Genomic DNA, 17359 nt, shown 5'->3' on the forward strand with positions numbered 1-17359 from the left:
CTTGGAAGTGCAAACCAGTGCAAAACTTGAAACAAATTTACAAATACAGAAACAAATTAACAAAGCTTGAAACTAATTTACATTTTCCAAAACAAATTTACAAAATGGGAAACAGATTTACAAATAAACAAAAGTTAAAACAAATTTACAAAATGCGAAACATTTTTACAAATACGAAAACAAATTAACAAAAGTTAAAACAAATTTACATTTTCTAAAACAAATTTATATTTTCCAAAACAAATTTCCAAAATACAAAACACTTTTACAAATCCTAAAACAAATTTACAAAAGCCAAAGTTCTTACTTCTTTGTTACAGTAATATGTAACAGCAATAGTAAAAGAGACGCCTATACAACTGTGCACAGGACACCTCGAGACATGGGCATAGACATGTATAGATCTTTATATTCTATATTTTTAATTAATGGAGTTTCACAAAGGCTATAAAAAGCCCAGAAAGGAAAACCTTAGAGTGACGTCACAGCGGTGTACGAGCACAGCAAAGCGCGGTCATGTGGCGTCTCGGGAACGGCGCTACTGCCAGGGAACCGTACGATGTGAAAACTTTATGAGAAATGTTAATAAATGAAGGAAATGAGGAGTTTTCTTCTTCAAATGACGGTGGACCGTTTGAGACCTGCGCTCGCTTCACCACTGATGTCTTATCGTCACTATCTGTTCATAAAGTTACTGATAAATTTGATGAACATATGAATTAGAGTGAAATAATATGGAGTTATAAAACTACTTTTAACACGTTGTTATTGTTCCAGCAGGTTGTAAATTAGTTTCAGGATTTGTAAAAGTGTTTAGTATTTTTGTAAATTTGTTTTGGAAAATGTAAATTTGTTTTAACTTTTGTTAATTTGTTTCTGTATTTGTAAATTTGTTTCAAGTTTTGTAATATTGGTTTGCACTGAAATACCTTTGTTTTACATTTTATAAAAATGTTCTGAGATGTTAGATGTTCCTGTAGTCTCTGCTGTCACACATGATGAGGGAACACATCAGTGGTGAGAATGGGGATGCAGTTCCAGCAATGACCAAAGAGTGACGCTGTTGTCCTGTGTCAGACCTCGGATGAAAATGCACACAGGTGTCACACACTCTTCACGTGTTGCATTATTCTTACACGTAAATTAAGTATTGCACTTTATTAAAACGAAATCAGTTCTATTTTCGAGCCTCACTGATGGAAAATGTCATGTTGAAAAGCTTTTGTGTGAAACAGGATTGTTCTTGTTCACGTATGGAGACAGAACTGGGTCAATAATCCAGACCCAATTCTGACTCTGTACATGCTCTTTAACAGCTCACTTAAAGATTTGCATTTTCCCATGTGAGCTGTATTTCAATGACCTATCATCACATGCTGAAGACTAAGCAGGTTTACAAGATTTTAGCTTGTCTTATTTTCCATATTTCAGGAGCAGGTCTTTGCTCTGATAAACATACTAACCTATGACTTTTTTGGCACATTTTGGACGACATACTAACCTATGACTTTTTTGTCAGATTTTGGACGACATACTAACCTATGACTTTTTTGTCAGATTTTGGACGACATACTAACCTATGACTTTTTTGTCACATTTTGGACGACATACTAACCTATGACTTTTTGGCACATTTTGAACGACATACTAACTTATGACATTTTTGGCACATTTTGGACGACATACTAACCTATGACTTTTTTGTCACATTTTGGACGACATACTAACTTATGACATTTTTGGCACATTTTGGACGACATACTAACCTATGACTTTTTATGCACATTTTGGACGACATACTAACCTATGACTTTTTTGTCAGATTTCGGACGACATACTAACCTATGACTTTTTTGTCACATTTTGGACGACATACTAACCTATGACTTTTTTGTCAGATTTTGGACGACATACTAACCTAAGACTGTTTTGGCACATTTTGGACGACATACTAACCAATGACTTTTTTGGCACATTTCGGACGACATACTAACCTATGACTTTTTTGGCACATTTTGGACGACATACTAACCTATGACTGTTTTGTCACATTTTGGACGACATACTAACCTATGACTGTTTTGTCACATTTTGGACGACATACTAACCTATGACTTTTTTGGCACATTTCGGACGACATACTAACCTATGACTTTTTATGCACATTTTGGACGACATACTAACCTATGACCTTTTTGGCACATTTTGGACGACATACTAACCTATGACCTTTTTGTCACATTTTGGACGACATACTAACCTATGACTTTTTTGTCACATTTTGGACGACATACTAACCTATGACTTTTTATGCACATTTTGGACGACATACTAACCTATGACTTTTTATGCACATTTTGGACGACATACTAACCTATGACTTTTTATGCACATTTTGGACGACATACTAACCTATGACTTTTTATGCACATTTTGGATGACATACTAACCTATGACTTTTTTGGCACATTTTGGACGACATACTAACCTATGACTTTTTATGCACATTTTGGACGACATACTAACCTATGACTTTTTATGCACATTTTGGACAACATACTAACCTATGACTTTTTATGCACATTTCGGACGACATACTTACCTATGACTTTTTTGGCACATTTCGGACGACATACTAACCTATGACTTTTTTGGCACATTTCGGACGACATACTAACCTATGACTTTTTTGTCACATTTTGGACGACATACTAACCTATGACATTTTTGGCACATTTTGGACGTCATTCTAACCTATGACTTTTTATGCACATTTTGGACGACATACTAACCTATGACCTTTTTGTCACATTTTGGACGACATACTAACCTATGACTTTTTTGGCACATTTTGGACGACATACTAACCTATGACCTTTTTGGCACATTTTGGACGACATACTAACCTATGACCTTTTTGGCACATTTTGGACGACATACTAACCTATGACTTTTTTGGCACATTTTGGACGACATACTAACCTATGACTTTTTTGTCACATTTTGGACGACATACTAACCTATGACTTTTTTGTCAAATTTTGGACGACATACTAACCTATGACTTTTTTGTCACATTTTGGACGACATACTAACCTATGACTTTTTTGTCAAATTTTGGACGACATACTAACCTATGACTTTTTATGCACATTTTGGACGACATACTAACCTATGACTTTTTGGCACATTTCGGATGACATACTAACCTAAGACTGTTTTGGCACATTTTGGACGACATACTAACCTATGACCTTTTTGTAAGATTTCGGACGACATACTAACCTATGACATTTTTGGCACATTTTGGACGACATTCTAACCTATGACTTTTTTGGCACATTTTGGACGACATACTAACCTATGACTTTTTTGGCACATTTTGGACGACATACTAACCTATGACTTTTTATGCACATTTTGGACGACATACTAACCTATGACCTTTTTGTCACATTTTGGACGACATACTAACCTATGACTTTTTTGGCACATTTTGGACGACATACTAACCTATGACTTTTTATGCACATTTTGGACGACATACTAACCTATGACTTTTTATGCACATTTTGGACGACATACTAACCTATGACTTTTTATGCACATTTTCGACAACATACTAACCTATGACTTTTTTGGCACATTTTGGACGACATACTAACCTATGACTTTTTATGCACATTTTGGACGACATACTAACCTATGACCTTTTTGTCACATTTTGGACGACATACTAACCTATGACTTTTTTGGCACATTTTGGACGACATACTAACCTATGACTTTTTATGCACATTTTGGACGACATACTAACCTATGACCTTTTTGTCACATTTTGGACGACATACTAACCTATGACTTTTTTGGCACATTTTGGACGACATACTAACCTATGACTTTTTATGCAACTTTTTGGACGACATACTAACCTATGACTTTTTTGGCACATTTCGGACGACATACTAACCTATGACTTTTTATGCACATTTTGGACGACATACTAACCTATGACCTTTTTGGCACATTTTGGACGACATACTAACCTATGACCTTTTTGTCACATTTTGGACGACATACTAACCTATGACTTTTTTGTCACATTTTGGACGACATACTAACCTATGACTTTTTATGCACATTTTGGACGACATACTAACCTATGACTTTTTATGCACATTTTGGACGACATACTAACCTATGACTTTTTATGCACATTTTGGACGACATACTAACCTATGACTTTTTATGCACATTTTGGATGACATACTAACCTATGACTTTTTTGGCACATTTTGGACGACATACTAACCTATGACTTTTTATGCACATTTTGGACGACATACTAACCTATGACTTTTTATGCACATTTTGGACAACATACTAACCTATGACTTTTTATGCACATTTCGGACGACATACTTACCTATGACTTTTTTGGCACATTTCGGACGACATACTAACCTATGACTTTTTTGGCACATTTCGGACGACATACTAACCTATGACTTTTTTGTCACATTTTGGACGACATACTAACCTATGACATTTTTGGCACATTTTGGACGTCATTCTAACCTATGACTTTTTATGCACATTTTGGACGACATACTAACCTATGACCTTTTTGTCACATTTTGGACGACATACTAACCTATGACTTTTTTGGCACATTTTGGACGACATACTAACCTATGACCTTTTTGGCACATTTTGGACGACATACTAACCTATGACCTTTTTGGCACATTTTGGACGACATACTAACCTATGACTTTTTTGGCACATTTTGGACGACATACTAACCTATGACTTTTTTGTCACATTTTGGACGACATACTAACCTATGACTTTTTTGTCAAATTTTGGACGACATACTAACCTATGACTTTTTTGTCACATTTTGGACGACATACTAACCTATGACTTTTTTGTCAAATTTTGGACGACATACTAACCTATGACTTTTTATGCACATTTTGGACGACATACTAACCTATGACTTTTTGGCACATTTCGGATGACATACTAACCTAAGACTGTTTTGGCACATTTTGGACGACATACTAACCTATGACCTTTTTGTAAGATTTCGGACGACATACTAACCTATGACATTTTTGGCACATTTTGGACGACATTCTAACCTATGACTTTTTTGGCACATTTTGGACGACATACTAACCTATGACTTTTTTGGCACATTTTGGACGACATACTAACCTATGACTTTTTATGCACATTTTGGACGACATACTAACCTATGACCTTTTTGTCACATTTTGGACGACATACTAACCTATGACTTTTTTGGCACATTTTGGACGACATACTAACCTATGACTTTTTATGCACATTTTGGACGACATACTAACCTATGACTTTTTATGCACATTTTGGACGACATACTAACCTATGACTTTTTATGCACATTTTCGACAACATACTAACCTATGACTTTTTTGGCACATTTTGGACGACATACTAACCTATGACTTTTTATGCACATTTTGGACGACATACTAACCTATGACCTTTTTGTCACATTTTGGACGACATACTAACCTATGACTTTTTTGGCACATTTTGGACGACATACTAACCTATGACTTTTTATGCACATTTTGGACGACATACTAACCTATGACCTTTTTGTCACATTTTGGACGACATACTAACCTATGACTTTTTTGGCACATTTTGGACGACATACTAACCTATGACTTTTTATGCAACTTTTTGGACGACATACTAACCTATGACCTTTTTGTCACATTTTGGACGACATACTAACCTATGACTTTTTTGGCACATTTTGGACGACATACTAACCTATGACTTTTTATGCACATTTTGGACGACATACTAACCTATGACTTTTTATGCACATTTTGGACGACATACTAACCTAAGACTGTTTTGGCACATTTTGGACGACATACTAACCTATGACCTTTTTGTAAGATTTCGGACGACATACTAACCTATGACATTTTTGGCACATTTTGGACGACATTCTAACCTATGACTTTTTTGGCACATTTTGGACGACATACTAACCTATGACTTTTTTGGCACATTTTGGACGACATACTAACCTATGACTTTTTATGCACATTTTGGACGACATACTAACCTATGACCTTTTTGTCACATTTTGGACGACATACTAACCTATGACTTTTTTGTCACATTTTGGACGACATACTAACCTATGACTTTTTTGTCAAATTTTGGACGACATACTAACCTATGACTTTTTATGCACATTTTGGACGACATACTAACCTATGACTTTTTGGCACATTTCGGACGACATACTAACCTAAGACTGTTTTGGCACATTTTGGACGACATACTAACCTATGACCTTTTTGTAAGATTTCGGACGACATACTAACCTATGACATTTTTGGCACATTTTGGACGACATTCTAACCTATGACTTTTTTGGCACATTTTGGACGACATACTAACCTATGACTTTTTTGGCACATTTTGGACGACATACTAACCTATGACTTTTTATGCAACTTTTTGGACGACATACTAACCTATGACCTTTTTGTCACATTTTGGACGACATACTAACCTATGACTTTTTTGGCACATTTTGGACGACATACTAACCTATGACTTTTTATGCACATTTTGGACGACATACTAACCTATGACTTTTTATGCACATTTTGGACGACATACTAACCTATGACTTTTTATGCACATTTTCGACAACATACTAACCTATGACTTTTTTGGCACATTTTGGACGACATACTAACCTATGACTTTTTATGCACATTTTGGACGACATACTAACCTATGACCTTTTTGTCACATTTTGGACGACATACTAACCTATGACTTTTTTGGCACATTTTGGACGACATACTAACCTATGACTTTTTATGCAACTTTTTGGACGACATACTAACCTATGACCTTTTTGTCACATTTTGGACGACATACTAACCTATGACTTTTTTGTCAAATTTTGGACGACATACTAACCTATGACTTTTTATGCACATTTTGGACGACATACTAACCTATGACTTTTTATGCACATTTTGGACGACATACTAACCTATGACTTTTTATGCACATTTTGGACGACATACTAACCTATGACTTTTTATGCACATTTTGGATGACATACTAACCTATGACTTTTTTGGCACATTTCGGACGACATACTAACCTATGACTTTTTTGGCACATTTCGGACGACATACTAACCTATGACTTTTTTGTCACATTTTGGACGACATACTAACCTATGACATTTTTGGCACATTTTGGACGACATTCTAACCTATGACTTTTTATGCACATTTTGGACGACATACTAACCTATGACCTTTTTGTCACATTTTGGACGACATACTAACCTATGACTTTTTTGGCACATTTTGGACGACATACTAACCTATGACCTTTTTGGCACATTTTGGACGACATACTAACCTATGACCTTTTTGTCACATTTTGGACGACATACTAACCTATGACTTTTTTGGCACATTTTGGACGACATACTAACCTATGACTTTTTATGCACATTTTGGACGACATACTAACCTATGACTTTTTATGCACATTTTGGACGACATACTAACCTATGACTTTTTATGCACATTTTCGACAACATACTAACCTATGACTTTTTTGGCACATTTTGGACGACATACTAACCTATGACTTTTTATGCACATTTTGGACGACATACTAACCTATGACCTTTTTGTCACATTTTGGACGACATACTAACCTATGACTTTTTTGGCACATTTTGGACGACATACTAACCTATGACTTTTTATGCACATTTTGGACGACATACTAACCTATGACCTTTTTGTCACATTTTGGACGACATACTAACCTATGACTTTTTTGGCACATTTTGGACGACATACTAACCTATGACTTTTTATGCAACTTTTTGGACGACATACTAACCTATGACCTTTTTGTCACATTTTGGACGACATACTAACCTATGACTTTTTTGGCACATTTTGGACGACATACTAACCTATGACTTTTTATGCACATTTTGGACGACATACTAACCTATGACTTTTTATGCACATTTTGGACGACATACTAACCTAAGACTGTTTTGGCACATTTTGGACGACATACTAACCTATGACCTTTTTGTAAGATTTCGGACGACATACTAACCTATGACATTTTTGGCACATTTTGGACGACATTCTAACCTATGACTTTTTTGGCACATTTTGGACGACATACTAACCTATGACTTTTTTGGCACATTTTGGACGACATACTAACCTATGACTTTTTATGCACATTTTGGACGACATACTAACCTATGACCTTTTTGTCACATTTTGGACGACATACTAACCTATGACTTTTTTGGCACATTTTGGACGACATACTAACCTATGACTTTTTATGCAACTTTTTGGACGACATACTAACCTATGACCTTTTTGTCACATTTTGGACGACATACTAACCTATGACTTTTTTGGCACATTTTGGACGACATACTAACCTATGACTTTTTATGCACATTTTGGACGACATACTAACCTATGACTTTTTATGCACATTTTGGACGACATACTAACCTATGACTTTTTATGCACATTTTCGACAACATACTAACCTATGACTTTTTTGGCACATTTTGGACGACATACTAACCTATGACTTTTTATGCACATTTTGGACGACATACTAACCTATGACCTTTTTGTCACATTTTGGACGACATACTAACCTATGACTTTTTTGGCACATTTTGGACGACATACTAACCTATGATTTTTTATGCAACTTTTTGGACGACATACTAACCTATGACCTTTTTGTCACATTTTGGACGACATACTAACCTATGACTTTTTTGGCACATTTTGGACGACATACTAACCTATGACTTTTTATGCACATTTTGGACGACATACTAACCTATGACTTTTTATGCACATTTTGGACGACATACTAACCTATGACTTTTTATGCACATTTTCGACAACATACTAACCTATGACTTTTTATGCACATTTTGGACGACATACTAACCTATGACCTTTTTGGCACATTTTGGACGACATACTAACCTATGACTTTTTTGGCACATTTTGGACGACATACTAACCTATGACTTTTTATGCACATTTTGGACGACATACTAACCTATGACCTTTTTGTCACATTTTGGACGACATACTAACCTATGACTTTTTTGTCACATTTTGGACGACATACTAACCTATGACTTTTTATGCACATTTTGGACGACATACTAACCTATGACTTTTTTGGCACATTTTGGACGACATACTAACCTATTACTTTTTTGGCACATTTTGGACGACATACTAACCTATGACTTTTTATGCACATTTTGGACGACATACTAACCTATGACTTTTTTGGCACATTTTGGACGACATACTAACCTATGACTTTTTTGGCACATTTTGGACGACATACTAACCTATGACTTTTTATGCACATTTTGGATGACATACTAACCTATTACTTTTTATGCACATTTTGGACGACATACTAACCTATGACTTTTTATGCACATTTCGGACGACATACTTACCTATGACTTTTTTGGCACATTTCGGACGACATACTAACCTATGACTTTTTTGGCACATTTCGGACGACATACTAACCTATGACTTTTTTGTCACATTTTGGACGACATACTAACCTATGACATTTTTGGCACATTTTGGACGACATTCTAACCTATGACTTTTTTGGCACATTTTGGACGACATACTAACCTATGACTTTTTATGCACATTTTGGACAACATACTAACCTATGACTTTTTATGCACATTTCGGACGACATACTTACCTATGACTTTTTTGTCACATTTTGGACGACATACTAACCTATGACTTTTTGTGCACATTTTGGATGACATACTAACCTATGACCTTTTTGTCACATTTTGGACGACATACTAACCTATGACTTTTTTGTCACATTTTGGACGACATACTAACCTATGACTTTTTTGGCACATTTTGGACGACATACTAACCTATGACTTTTTTGGCACATTTTGGACGACATACTAACCTATGACTTTTTTGGCACATTTTGGACGACATTCTAACCTATGACTTTTTATGCACATTTTGGACGACATACTAACCTATGACTTTTTATGCACATTTTGGACAACATACTAACCTATGACTTTTTATGCACATTTCGGACGACATACTTACCTATGACTTTTTTGTCACATTTTGGACGACATACTAACCTATGACTTTTTTGGCACATTTTGGACGACATACTAACCTATGACTTTTTGTGCACATTTTGGATGACATACTAACCTATGACCTTTTTGTCACATTTTGGACGACATACTAACCTATGACTTTTTTGTCACATTTTGGACGACATACTAACCTATGACTTTTTTGGCACATTTTGGACGACATACTAACCTATGACTTTTTTGGCACATTTTGGACGACATACTAACCTATGACTTTTTTGGCACATTTTGGACGACATACTAACCTATTACTTTTTTGGCACATTTTGGACGACATACTAACCTATGACTTTTTATGCAACTTTTTGGACGACATACTAACCTATGACCTTTTTGTCACATTTTGGACGACATACTAACCTATGACTTTTTTGGCACATTTTGGACGACATACTAACCTATGACTTTTTATGCACATTTTGGACGACATACTAACCTATGACTTTTTTGGCACATTTTGGACGACATACTAACCTATTACTTTTTTGGCACATTTTGGACGACATACTAACCTATGACTTTTTATGCACATTTTGGACGACATACTAACCTATGACCTTTTTGTCACATTTTGGACGACATACTAACCTAGGACTTTTTTGGCACATTTTGGACCACATACTAACCTATGACCTTTTTGTCACATTTTGGACGACATACTAACCTATGACTTTTTTGTCAGATTTCGGACGACATACTAACCTATGACTGTTTTGTCACATTTTGGACGACATACTAACCTATGACATTTTTGGCCCATTTTGGACGACATACTAACCTATGACATTTTTGGCCCATTTTGGACGACATACTAACCTATGACTTTTTATGCACATTTTGGACGACATACTAACCTATGACCTTTTTGTCACATTTTGGACGACATACTAACCTATGACTTTTTTGTCAGATTTCGGACGACATACTAACCTATGACTTTTTAGGCACATTTCGGACGACATACTAACCTATGACTTTTTATGCACATTTTGGACGACATACTAACCTATGACCTTTTTATGCAACTTTTTGGACGACATACTAACCTATGACCTTTTTGTCACATTTTGGACGACATACTAACCTATGACTTTTTTGGCACATTTTGGACGACATACTAACCTATGACTTTTTATGCACATTTTGGACGACATACTAACCTATGACTTTTTATGCACATTTTGGACAACATACTAACCTATGACTTTTTATGCACATTTCGGACGACATACTTACCTATGACTTTTTTGGCACATTTCGGACGACATACTAACCTATGACTTTTTATGCACATTTTGGACGACATACTAACCTATGACCTTTTTGTCACATTTTGGACGACATACTAACCTATGACTTTTTTGGCACATTTTGGACGACATACTAACCTATGACTTTTTTGGCACATTTTGGACGACATACTAACCTATGACTTTTTTGGCACATTTTGGACGACATACTAACCTATGACTTTTTTGGCACATTTTGGACGACATACTAACCTATGACCTTTTTGTGCACATTTTGGATGACATACTAACCTATGACCTTTTTGTCACATTTTGGACGACATACTAACCTATGACCTTTTTGTCACATTTTGGACGACATACTAACCTATGACTTTTTTGGCACATTTTGGACGACATACTAACCTATGACTTTTTATGCAACTTTTTGGACGACATACTAACCTATGACCTTTTTGTCACATTTTGGACGACATACTAACCTATGACTTTTTTGGCACATTTTGGACGACATACTAACCTATGACTTTTTTGGCACATTTTGGACGACATACTAACCTATGACTTTTTATGCACATTTTGGACGACATACTAACCTATGACTTTTTTGGCACATTTTGGACGACATACTAACCTATGACTTTTTATGCACATTTTGGACGACATACTAACCTATGACTTTTTATGCACATTTTGGACAACATACTAACCTATGACTTTTTATGCACATTTCGGACGACATACTTACCTATGACTTTTTTGGCACATTTCGGACGACATACTAACCTATGACTTTTTTGGCACATTTCGGACGACATACTAACCTATGACTTTTTTGTCACATTTTGGACGACATACTAACCTATGACATTTTTGGCACATTTTGGACGACATTCTAACCTATGACTTTTTATGCACATTTTGGACGACATACTAACCTATGACCTTTTTGTCACATTTTGGACGACATACTAACCTATGACTTTTTTGGCACATTTTGGACGACATACTAACCTATGACCTTTTTGGCACATTTTGGACGACAAACTAACCTATGACCTTTTTGGCACATTTTGGACGACATACTAACCTATGACTTTTTTGGCACATTTTGGACGACATACTAACCTATGACTTTTTTGGCACATTTTGGACGACATACTAACCTATGACTTTTTGTGCACATTTTGGACAACATACTAACCTATGACCTTTTTGTCACATTTTGGACGACATACTAACCTATGACTTTTTTGTCACATTTTGGACGACATACTAACCTATGACTTTTTATGCACATTTTGGACGACATACTAACCTATGACTTTTTATGCACATTTTGGACGACATACTAACCTATGACTTTTTATGCACATTTTGGACGACATACTAACCTATGACTTTTTATGCACATTTTGGACGACATACTAACCTATGACTTTTTTGGCACATTTTGGACGACATACTAACCTATGACTTTTTATGCACATTTTGGACGACATACTAACCTATGACTTTTTATGCACATTTTGGACGACATACTAACCTATGACTTTTTATGCACATTTCGGACGACATACTTACCTATGACTTTTTTGGCACATTTCGGACGACATAGTAACCTATGACTTTTTTGGCACATTTCGGACGACATACTAACCTATGACTTTTTTGTCACATTTTGGACGACATACTAACCTATGACATTTTTGGCACATTTTGGACGACATTCTAACCTATGACTTTTTTGGCACATTTTGGACGACATAATAACCTATGACCTTTTTGGCACATTTTGGACGACATACTAACCTATGACTTTTTTGGCACATTTTGGACGACATACTAACCTATGACTTTTTTGGCACATTTTGGACGACATACTAACCTATGACTTTTTGTGCACATTTTGGACGACATACTAACCTATGACCTTTTTGTCACATTTTGGACGACATACTAACCTATGACTTTTTTGTCACATTTTGGACGACATACTAACCTATGACTTTTTATGCACATTTTGGACGACATACTAACCTATGACTTTTTTGGCACATTTTGGACGACATACTAACCTATGACTTTTTTGGCACATTTTGGACGACATACTAACCTATGACTTTTTTGGCACATTTTGGACGACATACTAACCTATGACTTTTTATGCACATTTTGGACGACATACTAACCTATGACTTTTTATGCACATTTTGGACGACATACTAACCTATGACTTTTTATGCACATTTTGGACGACATACTAACCTATGACTTTTTATGCACATTTTGGACGACATACTAACCTATGACTTTTTATGCACATTTTGGACAACATACTAACCTATGACTTTTTATGCACATTTCGGACGACATACTTACCTATGACTTTTTTGGCACATTTCGGACGACATACTAACCTATGACTTTTTTGTCAAATTTTGGACGACATACTAACCTATGACTTTTTTGGCACATTTTGGACGACATACTAACCTATGACTTTTTTGGCACATTTTGGACGACATACTAACCTATGACTTTTTTGTCACATTTTGGACGACATACTAACCTATGACTTTTTTGGCACATTTTGGACGACATACTAACCTATGACTTTTTGTGCACATTTTGGATGACATACTAACCTATGACCTTTTTGTCACATTTTGGACGACATACTAACCTATGACTTTTTTGTCACATTTTGGACGACATACTAACCTATGACTTTTTATGCACATTTTGGACGACATACTAACCTATGACTTTTTTGGCACATTTTGGACGACATACTAACCTATGACTTTTTTGGCACATTTTGGACGACATACTAACCTATTACTTTTTTGGCACATTTTGGACGACATACTAACCTATGACTTTTTATGCACATTTTGGATGACATACTAACCTATGACCTTTTTGTCACATTTTGGACGACATACTAACCTATGACTTTTTTGTCACATTTTGGACGACATACTAACCTATGACTTTTTATGCACATTTTGGACGACATACTAACCTATGACTTTTTATGCACATTTTGGACGACATACTAACCTATGACTTTTTATGCACATTTTGGACGACATACTAACCTATGACTTTTTATGCACATTTTGGACGACATACTAACCTATGACTTTTTTGGCACATTTTGGACGACATACTAACCTATGACTTTTTATGCACATTTTGGACGACATACTAACCTATGACTTTTTATGCACATTTTGGACGACATACTAACCTATGACTTTTTATGCACATTTCGGACGACATACTTACCTATGACTTTTTTGGCACATTTCGGACGACATAGTAACCTATGACTTTTTTGGCACATTTCGGACGACATACTAACCTATGACTTTTTTGTCACATTTTGGACGACATACTAACCTATGACATTTTTGGCACATTTTGGACGACATTCTAACCTATGACTTTTTTGGCACATTTTGGACGACATAATAACCTATGACCTTTTTGGCACATTTTGGACGACATACTAACCTATGACTTTTTTGGCACATTTTGGACGACATACTAACCTATGACTTTTTTGGCACATTTTGGACGACATACTAACCTATGACTTTTTGTGCACATTTTGGACGACATACTAACCTATGACCTTTTTGTCACATTTTGGACGACATACTAACCTATGACTTTTTTGTCACATTTTGGACGACATACTAACCTATGACTTTTTATGCACATTTTGGACGACATACTAACCTATGACTTTTTTGGCACATTTTGGACGACATACTAACCTATGACTTTTTTGGCACATTTTGGACGACATACTAACCTATGACTTTTTTGGCACATTTTGGACGACATACTAACCTATGACTTTTTATGCACATTTTGGACGACATACTAACCTATGACTTTTTATGCACATTTTGGACGACATACTAACCTATGACTTTTTTGGCACATTTTGGACGACATACTAACCTATTACTTTTTTGGCACATTTTGGACGACATACTAACCTATGACTTTTTATGCACATTTTGGATGACTTACTAACCTATGACTTTTTTGGCACATTTTGGACGACATACTAACCTATGACTTTTTATGCACATTTTGGACGACATACTAACCTATGACTTTTTATGCACATTTTGGACGACATACTAACCTATGACTTTTTATGCACATTTTGGACAACATACTAACCTATGACTTTTTATGCACATTTCGGACGACATACTTACCTATGACTTTTTTGGCACATTTCGGACGACATACTAACCTATGACTTTTTTGTCAAATTTTGGACGACATACTAACCTATGACTTTTTTGGCACATTTTGGACGACATACTAACCTATGACTTTTTTGGCACATTTTGGACGACATACTAACCTATGACTTTTTTGTCACATTTTGGACGACATACTAACCTATGACTTTTTTGGCACATTTTGGACGACATACTAACCTATGACTTTTTGTGCACATTTTGGATGACATACTAACCTATGACCTTTTTGTCACATTTTGGACGACATACTAACCTATGACTTTTTTGTCACATTTTGGACGACATACTAACCTATGACTTTTTATGCACATTTTGGACGACATACTAACCTATGACTTTTTTGGCACATTTTGGACGACATACTAACCTATGACTTTTTTGGCACATTTTGGACGACATACTAACCTATTACTTTTTTGGCACATTTTGGACGACATACTAACCTATGACTTTTTATGCACATTTTGGATGACATACTAACCTATGACTTTTTTGGCACATTTTGGACGACATACTAACCTATGACTTTTTATGCACATTTTGGACGACATACTAACCTATGACCTTTTTGGCACATTTTGGACGACATACTAACCTATGACCTTTTTGGCACATTTTGGACGACATACTAACCTATGACTTTTTTGGCACATTTCGGACGACATACTAACCTATGACCTTTTTGTCACATTTCGGACGACATACTAACCTATGACCTTTTTGTCACATTTCGGACGACATACTAACCTATGACTTTTTTGGCACATTTCGGACGACATACTAACCTATGACTTTTTTGGCACATTTCGGACGACATACTAACCTATGACTTTTTGGCACATTTCGGACGACATACTAACCTATGACTTTTTATGCACATTTTGGACGACATACTAACCTATGACCTTTTTGTCACATTTCGGACGACATACTAACCTATGACTTTTTATGCACATTTTGGACGACATACTAACCTATGACCTTTTTGTCAGATTTCGGACGACATACTAACCTATGACTGTTTTGGCACATTTTGGACGACATACTAACCTATGACCTTTTTGTCAGATTTCGGACGACATACTAACCTATGACTTTTTTGTCACATTTTGGAAGACATACTAACCTATGACCTTTTTGGCACATTTTGGACGACATACTAACCTATGACTTTTTTGGCACATTTCGGACGACATACTAACCTATGACTTTTTTGTCACATTTCGGACGACATACTAACCTATGACCTTTATGTCACATTTCGGACGACATACTAACCTATGACTTTTTTGGCACATTTCGGACGACATACTAACCTATGACTTTTTTGGCACATTTCGGACGACATACTAACCTATGACTTTTTGGCACATTTTGGACGACATACTAACCTATGACTTTTTATGCACATTTTGGACGACATACTAACCTATGACCTTTTTGTCACATTTCGGACGACATACTAACCTATGACTGTTTTGGCACATTTTGGACGACATACTAACCTATGA

Source organism: Solea solea, chromosome 10, assembly GCF_958295425.1.
Source record: "Solea solea chromosome 10, fSolSol10.1, whole genome shotgun sequence".
Taxonomy (NCBI): Eukaryota; Metazoa; Chordata; class Actinopteri; order Pleuronectiformes; family Soleidae; genus Solea; species Solea solea.